Source organism: Bos indicus, chromosome 5 (assembly GCF_029378745.1).
Source record: "Bos indicus isolate NIAB-ARS_2022 breed Sahiwal x Tharparkar chromosome 5, NIAB-ARS_B.indTharparkar_mat_pri_1.0, whole genome shotgun sequence".
NCBI classification, from domain to species: domain Eukaryota; kingdom Metazoa; phylum Chordata; class Mammalia; order Artiodactyla; family Bovidae; genus Bos; species Bos indicus.
In genome coordinates, this window is record NC_091764.1 from 58,277,260 (window position 1) to 58,289,451 (window position 12,192).

The 12,192-nt window shown below is 39.1% G+C and overlaps 1 non-coding gene across 1 annotated transcript; it reads right to left on the bottom strand.

Moving 5' to 3' along the window:
• Nucleotides 1–3,791: 3,791 nt before the first annotated feature.
• Nucleotides 3,792–3,898, bottom strand: LOC139183386 (U6 spliceosomal RNA). Its single transcript, XR_011566974.1, has one exon. It is a non-coding gene; the product is annotated as a U6 spliceosomal RNA (small nuclear RNA).
• Between the last annotated feature and the right edge of the window lie 8,294 nt (nt 3,899–12,192).

The following is a 12,192-nucleotide window of genomic DNA, read 5'->3' on the forward strand; positions in this document are numbered from 1 at the left end:
TTGGCATAGTCAATAAAGCAGAAATAGATGCTTTTCTGGAACTCTCTTGCTTTTTCCATGATCCAGCAGATGTTGGCAATTTGATCTCTGGTTCCTCTGCTTTTACTAAAACCAGCTTGAACATCTGGAATTTCACAGTTCAGGTATTGCTGAAGCCTGGCTTGGAGAATTTTGAGCATTACTTAACTAGTGTGTGAGATGAGTGCAATTGTGCGGTAGTTTAAGCATTCTTTGGCATTGCCTTTTTTAGGGATTGGAATGGAAACTGACATTTTCCAGTCCTGTGGCCACTGCCAAGTTTTCTAAATTTGCTGGCATATTGAGTGCAGCACTTTCACAGCATCATCCTTCAGGATTTGAAATAGCTAAACTGGATTTCCATCACCTCCACTAGCTTTGTTTGTAGTGATGCTTTCTAAGGCCCCCTTGACTTCACATTCCAGGATGTCTGGCTCTAGGTCAGTGGTCACACCATCGTGATTATCAAGATCTTTTTTGTACAGTTCTTCTGTGTATTCTTGCCCCATCTTCTTAATATCTTATGCTTCTGTTAGGTCGAGAACATTTCTGTCCTTTACCGAGCCCATCTTTGCATGAAATATTCCCTTGGTATCTCTAATTTTCTTGAAGAAATCTCTCATCTTTCCCATTCTGTTGTTTTCCTCTATTCTTTGCATTGATCACTGAGGAAGTCTTTCTTATCTCTTCTTGTTATTCCTTGGAACTCTGCATTCAGATGTTTATATCTTTCCTTTTCTACTTCGCTTTTTGCTTCTCTTCTTTTCACAGCTAATTGTAAGGCCTCCCCACACAGCCATTTTCCTTTTTTTGCATTTCTTTTTCATGGGGATTGTCTTGATCCCTGTCTCCTATATAATGTCACGAACCTCATTCCATAGTTCTTTAGGCACTCTGTCTATCAGATCTAGTCCCTTAATCTATTTCTCACTTCCACTATATAATCATAAGGGATTTGATTTAGGTCATACCTGAATGATCTAGTGGTTTTCCCTACTTTCTTCAATTTAAGTCTGAATTTGGCAATAAGGAGCTCATGATCTGAGCCGCAGTCAGCTCCCAGTCTTGTTTTTGCTGACTGTATAGAATTCTCCATCTTTGGCTGCAAAGAATATAATCAATCTGATTTCAATGTTGACCATCTGGTGATGTCCATGTGTAGAGTCTTCTCTTGCATTTTTGGAAGAGCGTGTTTGCTATGACCAGTGCGTTCTTTTGGCAAAGCTGTATTAGCCTTTTCCCTGCTTCATTCTGTATTCCAAGGCCAAATTTGCCTATTACTCCAGGTGTTTCTTGACTTCCTAAAAGGTCTTGTAGGTCTTTTTTTTTTTTTTTAATTTTACTTTATTTTTAAACTTTACATAATTGTATTAGTTTTGCCAAATATCAAAATGAATCCACCACAGGTATACATGTGTTCCCTATCCTGAACCCTCCTCCCACTTCCCTCCCCATACCATCCCTCTGGGTCGTCCCAGTGCTCTAGCCCCAAGCATCCAGTATCGTGCATCGAACCTGGACTGGCAACTCGTTTCATACATGATATTTTACATGTTTCAATGCCATTCTCCCAAATCTTCCCACCCTCTCCCTCTCCCACAGAGTCCATAAGACTGTTCTATACATCAGTGTCTCTTCTGCTGTTTCGCACACAGGGTTATTGTTATCATCTTTCTAAATTCCATATATATGCGTTAGTATACTGTATTGGTGTTTTTCTTTCTGGCTTCCTTCACTCTGTATAATAGGCTCCAGTTTCATCCACCTCATTAGAACTGATTCAAATGTATTCTTTTTAATGGCTGAGTAATACTCCATTGTGTATATGTACCACCACTTTCTTATCCATTCATCTGCTGATGCACATCTAGGTTGCTTCCATGTCCTGGCTATTATAAACAGTGCTGTGATGAACATTGGGGTACACATGTCTCTTTCCCTTCTGGTTTCCTCGGTGTGTATGCCCAGCAGTGGGATTGCTGGATCATAAGGCAGTTCTATTTCCAGTTTTTTAAGGAATCTCCACACTGTTCTCCATAGTGGCTGTACTAGTTTGCATTCCCACCAACAGTGTAAGAGGGTTCCCTTTTCCCCACACCCTCTCCAGCATTTATTGCTTGTAGACTTTTGGATCGCAGCCATTCTGACTGGCATGAAATGGTACGTCATAGTGGTTTTGATTTGCATTTCTCTGATAATGAGTGATGTTGAGCATCTTTTCATATGTTTGTTAGCCATCTGTATGTCTTCTTTGGAGATATGTCTGTTTAGTTCTTTGGCCCATTTTTTGATTGGGTCATTTATTTTTCTGGAGTTGAGCTGTAGAAGTTGCTTGTATATTTTTGAGATTAGTTGTTTGTCAGTTGCTTCATTTGCTATTATTTTCTCCCATTCTGAAGGCTGTCTTTTCACCTTGCTAATAGTTTCCTTTGATGTGCAGAAGCTTTTAAGGTTAATTAGGTCCCATTTGTTTATTTTTGCTTTTATTTCCAATATTCTGGGAGGTGGGTCATAGAGGATCCTGCTGTGATGTATGTCAGAGAGTGTTTTGCCTATGTTCTCCTCTAGGAGTTTTATAGTTTCTGGTCTTACGTTTAGATCTTTAATCCATTTTGACTTTATTTTTGTGTATGGTGTTAGAAAGTGGTCTAGTCATTCTTTTACAAGTGGTTGACCAGATTTCCCAGCACCACTTGTTAAAGAGATTGTCTTTAATCCATTGTATATTCTTGCCTCCTTTGTCAAAGATAAGGTGTCCATATGTGTGTGGATTTATGTCTGGGCTTTCTATTTTGTTCCATTGATCTATATTTCTGTCTTTGTGCCAGTACCATACTGTCTTGATAACTGTGGCTTTGTAGTAGAGCCTGAAGTCAGGTAGGTTGATTCCTCCAGTTCCATTCTTCTTTCTCAAGATCGCTTTGGCTATTCGAGGTTTTTTGTATTTCCATACAAATTGTGAAACTATTTGTTCTAGCTCTGTGAAGAATACTGTTGGTAGCTTGATAGGGATTGCATTGAATCTATAAATTGCTTTGGGTAGTATACTCATTTTCACTATATTGATTCTTCCAATCCATGAACATGGTATATTTCTCCATCTATTAGTGTCCTCTTTGATTTCTTTCACCAGTGTTTTATAGTTTTCTATATGTAGGTCTTTAGTTTCTTTAGGTAGATATATTCCCAAGTATTTTATTCTTTCCATTGCAATGGTGAATGGAATTGTTTCCTTAATTTCTCTTTCTATTTTCTCATTATTAGTGTATAGGAATGCAAGGGATTTCTGTGTGTTGATTTTTTATCCAGCAACTTTACTTTATTCATTGATTAGTTCTAGTAATTTTCTGGTGGAGTCTTTAGGGTTTTCTATGTAGAGGATCATGTCATCTGCAAATAGTGAGAGTTTTACTTCTTCTTTTCCAATTTGGATTCCTTTTATTTCTTTTTCTGCTCTGATTGCTGTGGCCAAAACTTCCAAAACTATGTTGAATTGTAATGGTGAAAGTGGGCACCCTTGTCTTGTTCCTGACTTTAGAGGAAATGCTTTCAGTTTTTCACCATTGAGGATAATGTTTGCTGTGGGTTTGTCATATATAGCTTTTATTATGTTGAGGTATGTTCCTTCAATTCCTGCTTTCTGGAGAGTTTTTTTTTTAATCATAAATGGATGTTGAATTTTGTCAAAGGCTTTCTCTGCATCTATTGAGATAATCATATGTTGTTTATTTTTCAGTTAGTTAATGTCGTGTATTACATTGATTGATTTGCGGAAAAATATGGAACGCTTCATGAATTTGCGTGTCATCCTTGTGCAGGGGCCATGCTAATCTTCTCTGTATCGTTCCAATTTTAGTATATGTGCTGCCGAAGTGAGCACGGTCTTGTAGGTCTTCATAGGACCATTTAACTTCAGCTTCTTCAGTGTTACTAGTTGGGGCATAGACTTGGATTACTGTGATATTGAGTGGTGTGCCTTGGAAATGAACAGAGATCATTCTGTCGTTTTTGAAATTGCATCCAAGTACTGCATTTCAGACTCTTTTGTTGACCATGATGGCTACTGCATTTCTTCTAATGGATTCCTGCCCACAGTAGTAGATATAATGGTCATTTGAGTTAAATTCACCCTTTCCAGCCCAGTTCAGTTCGCTGATTCCCAGAATGTTGATGTTCACTCCTGCCACCTCCTGTTTGACCACTTCCAATTTGCCTTGATTCATGGACCTAACATTCCAGGTTCTTATGTAATATTGCTCTTTACAGCATCAGACCTTACTTCTATCACCAGTCACATCCACAACTGGGTATTGTTTTTGCTTTGGCTCCATCCCTTCATTCTTTCTGGAGTTATTTCTCCACTGATCTCCAGTAGCATATTGGGCACCCACTGACCTGGGGAGTTCCTCTTTCAGTATCCTATCATTTTGCCTTTTCATACTGTTCATGGGGTTCTCAAGGCAAGAATACTGACGTGGTTTGCCATTCCCTTCTCCAGTGGACAACATTCTACAATAGATCATGTTCCAACATGATGATTTGAACTTCTGATAATGCTCATGAGAATTTTTATATGAAGATGAAAAATACAAAAGTAACATTTAGGATCAATCTGTGAACATGAAAGAAGAAAAGTATGGTGAAAGTATAATCCTGTTAAAAATGTTTTTTTTTTTAAATTTTGGGATGAGAGAATAGAAATCAAAACTTATTAAAAATTTATGATACTGATAAATATCTGCATCTGATAATCAGTAACTGAAAATTACCCTACAATTATTATGGTCAAAAATTAAACTGGAAACATATGGAGAAATAAAAGTTAAAATAAATAAACTATTGCTAGCAAGTGGCATAAATAGGATCCAAAACTGTATTTATTGGTTTCAAATGGAATTCTTTATTTAAGTAACTGTATCTGCCTCTGCAGAGACACCAAGAGTGTCTCAAGGAACAGACCAAGGAATATCTACCAGCATTAAAATTTAGCAAGATATATGTCATAGATAAAATACAGAGATAAAAGTAAAATATAATGTATCATACACATACACTATTCATTGTATGGTAATAATAAATGATATTAATTGTAATTGGATAAAATACCAAACGTTTTAGATTAAATTAAAAAATCAGCATACTGATACATGGAATTAAAGAGGAAGAGAAAATGAAAAAACAATAAAAGCAATAGAAGAGTGCCGGGGTCCAGCCCTGGCTGATCCAGGGAATTCGAAGGGGAGACAGCTTCAGCGATTACACTGGCTTTAATTAAATATAATCAAATATATAAAGAGTAATAGAATGAGAATAGCTCAGTAGGAAAATTCAGCGGAGAAAAGAGGCTGAGTAGCTTGGTTTATGCGGAAAATCAATATAACCTGTGACATCAGGCTAGCTCTGACCACGGAGGCTGCAGGCACCCTCTCGAACAGTGGAAGGTGCCCCACTGTAGGCACCTTCTCGAGTGGGTCTTAGAAGCCCAGGCAAATAAGTGGTCGCAGAGGACCCCTGCGCTCCAGATGGAAACCCAGCCAGAGGTTGAGAGAAAGAATGACATGGGGAGACCAAGCTTCGGTGAGCAAGGCCCGTAGCTTTATTTTCAACAGGGGCTTTTATACCATAAGTTGCACATAGAGGATAATAGGGGGTGTGAAATCATGCAAAGTCAGCAGTCTTTGATCCTTATCGAAACCAGGGTTTCTTTTCTTCAAATTTATCATATACAAATGGTTTAGGTGATTTACATCATCTTCTGGCTAGAAGGCCTATTAACATTTTATGACTCTGACAAAGGTTTGTCAACTGTAAGACTTATTTTCTCTAAGAGTAATTATTTTAAAGTTTGGCGCCATCCTCCAAAGGTGTTAGATAAAGTTGCATTCCTATAGGGCAGAGGTGCAGTGGGTTTACAACAAAGGAAAGAATTTATTACCTTAAGGGTCTAAAGTTGCTAACACCAAGGCCGCTACTTATTTTTTCTACATACCAACTATATTAATCAATACACATTCAAGGATACAAAACAGGGGATGTGGAAACTTGGCAGCAAGCATTGGCTCATCAATGAAATCTTCTACTAGTTTTATTCTGACAGTTTCTAACTCTCCGAGAGGCTCTAAGCTACTTGAATATCTTAGGCTTCCCATGCCTCTCGCGGCTGGGAGACTGTAAACAATCATATGTATAGCTGTAGGAGTCCAGGTAAACTTGTCAGGCAAGTTAGAGAGCTATCTGAGGGGTTTGGATTTAAACACTCCTATTATGCCCAGGCGGAGAAAGCAATGGCACCCCACTTCAGTACTCTTGCCTGGAAAATCCCATGGACGAAGGAGCCTGGTAGGCTGCAGTCCATGGGGTCGCTAAGAGTCGGACACGACTGAGCGACTTCACTTTCTCTTTTCACTTTCATGCATTGGAGAAAGAAATGGCAACCCACTCCAGTGTTCTTGCCTGGAGAATCCCAGGGATAGGGGAGCCTGGTGGGCTGCCATATATGGGGTTGCACAGAGTCGGACGCGACTGAAGTGACTTAGCATAGCATTATGCCCAGGAACTTTATTAACTGGAGCTGTAAGTTAACTCCTTTTCAGAGAGAGCGAGATGGTCATGGGGGACAGCCCCCCATAAAGTCAGAGGTGAGAGCACAAAGCAGTAAAGTACACAGACTCTGGTTTTGGGGGTAGATACTCGAGAATATCCAGGGGGACTCCTGAGGCTCAATCCCGCCTTTGTGTATGCTGAGCCTCCTTCCTCATGACCTTTGCCATGGGCAGAATTCCTCACGCTGGCTCCCGGCAGAAAAGGAAAAGAAAAAATGGCCTTGTACTTTGGATCTTCAACCTCACTGAGAAAAGCCTGCCTCCAGACACTCTCCTTGATGCTAATCATCTGTTCTCCTAAGGCAGACTTCAAATGTAGAGCTAGAAGAAATTCCTGCAGGAATTTCTCAAAATCTTAGAGTGCTTGAGGGACAGGTTGTCCAAGTTCAGTCCTCTTTAGGGATCAAAAATGTTTCATGTCCTTGCAAATTTCAACCCAGAAAAAGCATCTGGGTCTAGAAACCCTAACCCTACAGCTATAGTTTAATTTCAGATTTCTGAAATATTTAGCTTCTCTGATATTTTGATTCTGCCTATGCTATCAAGTTAAATATAGGATACATACATATGCATGTATATATGTGTGTGTATTTATTTAGGATTTCAGTTCAGTTCAGTCGCTCAGTCGTGTCCGACTCTTTGCGACCCCATGAATTGCAGCATGCCAGGCCTCCCTGTCCATCACCAACTCCCGGAGTTCATTCAAACTCATGTCCATTGAGTCGGTGATGCTATCCAGTCATCTCATCCTCTGTCGTCCCCTTCTCCTCCTGCCCCCGATCCCTCCCAGCCTCAGTGTCTTTTCCAATGAGTCAACTCTTCGCATGAGGTGGCCAAAGTACTGGAGTTTCAGCCTCAGCATTAGTCCTTCCAATGAACACCCAGGACTGATCTTTAGAATGGACTGGTTGGATCTCCTTTCAGTCCAAGGGACTCTCAAGAGTCTTCTCCAACACCACAGTTCAAAAGCATCAATTCTTTGGCGCTCAGCTTTCTTCACAGTCCAACTCTCACATCCATACATGACCACTGGAAAAACCATGGCCTTGACTAGATGGACTTTCGTTGGCAAAGTAGTGTTTACTATTTTTCTCCATGTGAGAGTTGCTTAGTCTATCTATACAGTTAAGATGAAGGGTGCAGTGTTTGCCTTCTGAATAGTCTTCACTGATATCAATTTATATAACTGAGGTTACAGTACTGATTCCTGCCTTCTTTAACCCCAAAAGTGCAAAATCATTTTCTACACAAGCCTGGTTTATCCTCTGGGTTCACAGCTTGGTCACACACATGAAGGGTATCCATATTAGTTTTCTAATGATAACTGGCTGCTAACTGATATTATTAAATCACACATTTCTTCAATATGCATTCCAAACAAATTGAAAAAAGGCACTGGAGTCAAGTAAGTGTAAATAATTGTTTCACTCACGATGAATGCAAACTGAAGGATATGTCTAAGATAATAGAACTTCCTTTACTGGCCTAATTTATTATACCTGTGGCATTAGAAGTAGAGAACCCACTGCCAATTTAGGAGATGTAGTAGACATTGGTTTGATCCCTGGGTCAGGAAGATCCCCCTGGAGAAGGAAATGGCAACCTACTCCAGTATTCTTAACTGGAGAATCCCGTGGACAGAGGAGCTGGACTGTAATCTGTAAGGATCATGAAGTTGGACACGACTGAAATGACTTTGAAACCACACACTTCTGATGTCATAGGTGAGGACACTGGGCCCTAGGGAGCTAATTCAGAGGCAGATGAAGGGAAGAGGGCAGCTTGCTTGTCTTTCAGGTCACCAGTCATGGGTGGTGATGATACCTTCAACTCAGTAAGCAGATATATTTTGTAGAAAGTCATTCAGTCATCTAGGTTTGATTTTATTAGTTTTAATTTTGTATTTTATACTGAAGTATAGGCAATTAAGAATGTTGTTATAGTTTTAGGTGTATAGTAATGCCACTCAGCCATACATATACATGTATCCATTCTGAGCAGAGTTTCATGTGCTATCCAATATTTTGTTGGTTATCTGTTTTAGACATAATAGTGTGTACATATAGGTTTTAAACCATTCTCAAATGGTATTTTTAAACACTTATAAAGGGAGAAAAGACATAATAGTTAATGGAAAAGTACCCATTTCTCAGATGTCATAATTAGCAACATACTAAAATTATTTTCCTCTGTCACCTTCTAATCATTTATTTTTTGACTGTCATTTCACCTTATAGCATTTTACCCATACATACATTTTATTTTATTCACAAGTTTATCAGTAGGTGGAGGGAAGGGAAAATCACTCAGTTGTGTCCAACTATTTGTGACCCAATGGACTGTATAGTCCATGAAATTCTCCAGGCCAGAATACTGGAGTGGGTAGCTGTTTCCTTTTCAAGGGGACCTTCCCAACCCAGGCCTCCCACATTGGAGGTGAATTCTTTACGTGCCGAGTCACCAGGGAAGCCCAAGGATCCTGGAGTGGGTAGCCTATCCCTTCTCCAGCAGATCTTCCTGACCCAGGAATTGAACCAGGGTCTTCTGCATTGCAGGTGTATTCTTTCCTAGCTGAGCTACCAGGGAAACCCTGGTATCAGTAGGTGTAGCTAACTGATAAGAAAATGTTCTTTTACTTCCACCATGCTGTTGTCCCATATATCAGTAAGTCAAAATAGATTCTCATATTCAGAGTGTATTCATACTTTCCTGGTTCACATAAAGGTGTTTTTTATTTTTTATTTTTATTTTTACTATTAGGTGTGTGAATCAAAATCCAAAGGAAATTCTTTATCTTGTTCAGTTGTTAGGTTACTTACCACTTTCTGTCTATTTTTTTCCCCCGGCATTTTATTTATTTTTTTAAAATTTATTTTAATTGGAGGCTAATTACTTTACAATATTGTGGTGGTTTTGGCTAAGATCAAGTGTAGTATCTGTCTATTCTTATAATGATGTAATTTTTTTTTAACTTTAATTGATGGTGAAATGAAGTCATTTTAGTATAGAATGTCCTTGTTTATTTAACTGATTGCTTACTTGCAGGATCACTGGAATTATTTCTCTAGTGCCTAGTTTCTTCTCATGTATTAATTAGATTTAATTTTGATTAAATTTAGATTCATATTTTTATCATATATGGATGAATCTAAGCAATTTATTCTTATGTACAAAGAACCATTTGACAGGGACAGTTCTAATCAACACATCAGGCAGTACTGAAAGGAGGTCCAGCTGACTTTATAAGGCTCATGAAGTCTTGCAGTATGAGTCACACAACCTCATTTATCAACTATCTTTTGTAAAAATATGAATCCAAATTTTCATTGCTGCTAGGTTAAATGATAGTCAAAAATAAAAGATTAAAGCATTACAGAGAAAATAATTTTAAAATGTTGATTGTTTAAATCAACCTTTTAAAATCTGCAAGAAGACTGAACATTTTTGGTCCCAGATGGGCACAGAAGTTGGAAAACCTCTCATTCAAGCACTCAAAGATTTTGAGAAATTCCCGAAGGATTTTTTTTTGTTGAAATCTATTATTATCTAAGGCTACATACCTAATTATTGTATTATTGTTGTTTGTTCAGTCGCCAAGTTGTGTCTAATTCTTTGATACCCCATGAACTGTAGCATGCCACACTTCCTTGTCCTTATCTATCTCCTGGAGTTTGCTCAAACTTATATCCATTGAGTCAGTGATGCCATCCAACCATCTCATCCTCTGTCACTCCCTTCTATCCTGCCCTCAATCTTTCCTAGCATCAGGGTCTTTTCCAAGGAGTTGGCTCTTCGCATCAGGTGCCCAAAGTATTGGAGCTTCAACTTTAGCATCAGTCTTTCCAGAGAATATTCAGGGTTGATTTCCTTTGGGACTGACTGGTTTGATATTCTTGCTGTCCAAAGGGACTCTCAAGAGTGTTGTCCAGCATCAAGTCTTCGGTGCTCAGCCTTTTTTACAGTATGACTTTCACATCTACATGACTACTGGAACAACCATAGCTTTGACTATACAGACCTTTGTTGGCAAAGTGATGTCTTTGCTTGTCAATACACTGTCCTTGTCATAGCTTTTATGTTACTAACCTTGTTACCATAGCAACAGCCATGTATCATTGAACACTTGCTCTTATCAGATGCTACACTGGGTTCTACACACAATCTAATTAATCCTAATGGCAAGGTAGGTAAGCCACTTGATAGGTCAAAAGTCCCAGAGAATTTCAGAGAATTAAGTGGCTTCTTCATATCAGGTAGCAAATAAATTATGTAATAAGAATTTGAATATGGATCTGCTTGGTTCCAAGTCAGTCTACTGAAGGATCTCTCTGACCAAAGTACAATTCTGATTTACAGGGTATATAGAGTCAGACTATAGAGTAACAGTAATTTAGATATGGGGTTAGATAGGTAGGTATGGAAAAGTTTGTCTAATGTGCCAGGCAGTGCTGTGCCAACTACTTAGTGTTGTTGTCTCATTGAATCCTGATATGTGTTCAAATTCCAATTTGGTAATATTTGGATAATATGAACTTCACATGATTGATTTTAGGATTAAGAGAGAGGAAGTATTTAAGCACCTGACACCATGCACATAGCATGTGCTTAAGAAATGGGAGAGAGCATCATGATCACCACCATCATCCTTCCTCTGAGGTCACACAACTGGTAAGTGGCTCAGATAGGGCTGGAGCCAGGACCTGTGCCCCTCTGAAGTCTGCTTTCACCCCAGCACACTTCTCTGGCTTCAACTTAGTTTCTTTTCATCTACCAGTTGGCCATGGTGCATTAACTTTTCTAAAATATATGTGAATTCAATTTATTAAAGTTTTGTTAAGAATTTTTTCAACTATGTTCAAGAGGATATGGGTCTGTAGTTTTCTTTCTTTCTTTCTTTTTTTAATAAAATATTTGTTCTCATATCAGAGAGATACTGGACTCACAAGATGAGTTGTAAACTATTCCCTCATCCTTAAGTTTTCTAGAAGAGTCAGTGCAGACTTGGACATTTTATAACCAAGCAGGACCCATCTGGGCCTCCCTGGAACAGACCTCCCCTTTCCCCGCCCACCGTCATGCCTACCACATCCTCTGCCTGCCTCTTGATTTTAAAAAAACCTTTAGCCTCCTAGGCCTTCCTTGAGTGACAAAGAGTGAATTTAACCAGGGAACCTGTGGGGTCTAGACAGATTGACATTTGAAGTCTGTGCCTTAGGAGGACAGATGATCAGCACCAAGAAATGTTTCTGGAGGCAGGTTTTTCTCAATGACATTGAAGATACAAATTACAAAGCCACTTTTTTTTCTTTTTTCCTTTTCTCTTGCTTGTACTACTTTTTTCATTTTCTCTTGCTCTTTAATTCTATATATTGGCACTCTCAATTCAGTTCAGTCACTCTGTTGTGTCTCTTTGCAGCCCCATGGAGTGCAGCACGCCAGGCTTCCCTGTCCATCACCAACTCCTAGAGCTTGCTCAAACTCATGTCCATCGAGTCAGTGATGCCATCCCACCATCTCATCCTCTGTCATCTCTAAGGGCTCCCCATGCCTTCAACCTTTCCCACCATCAGGG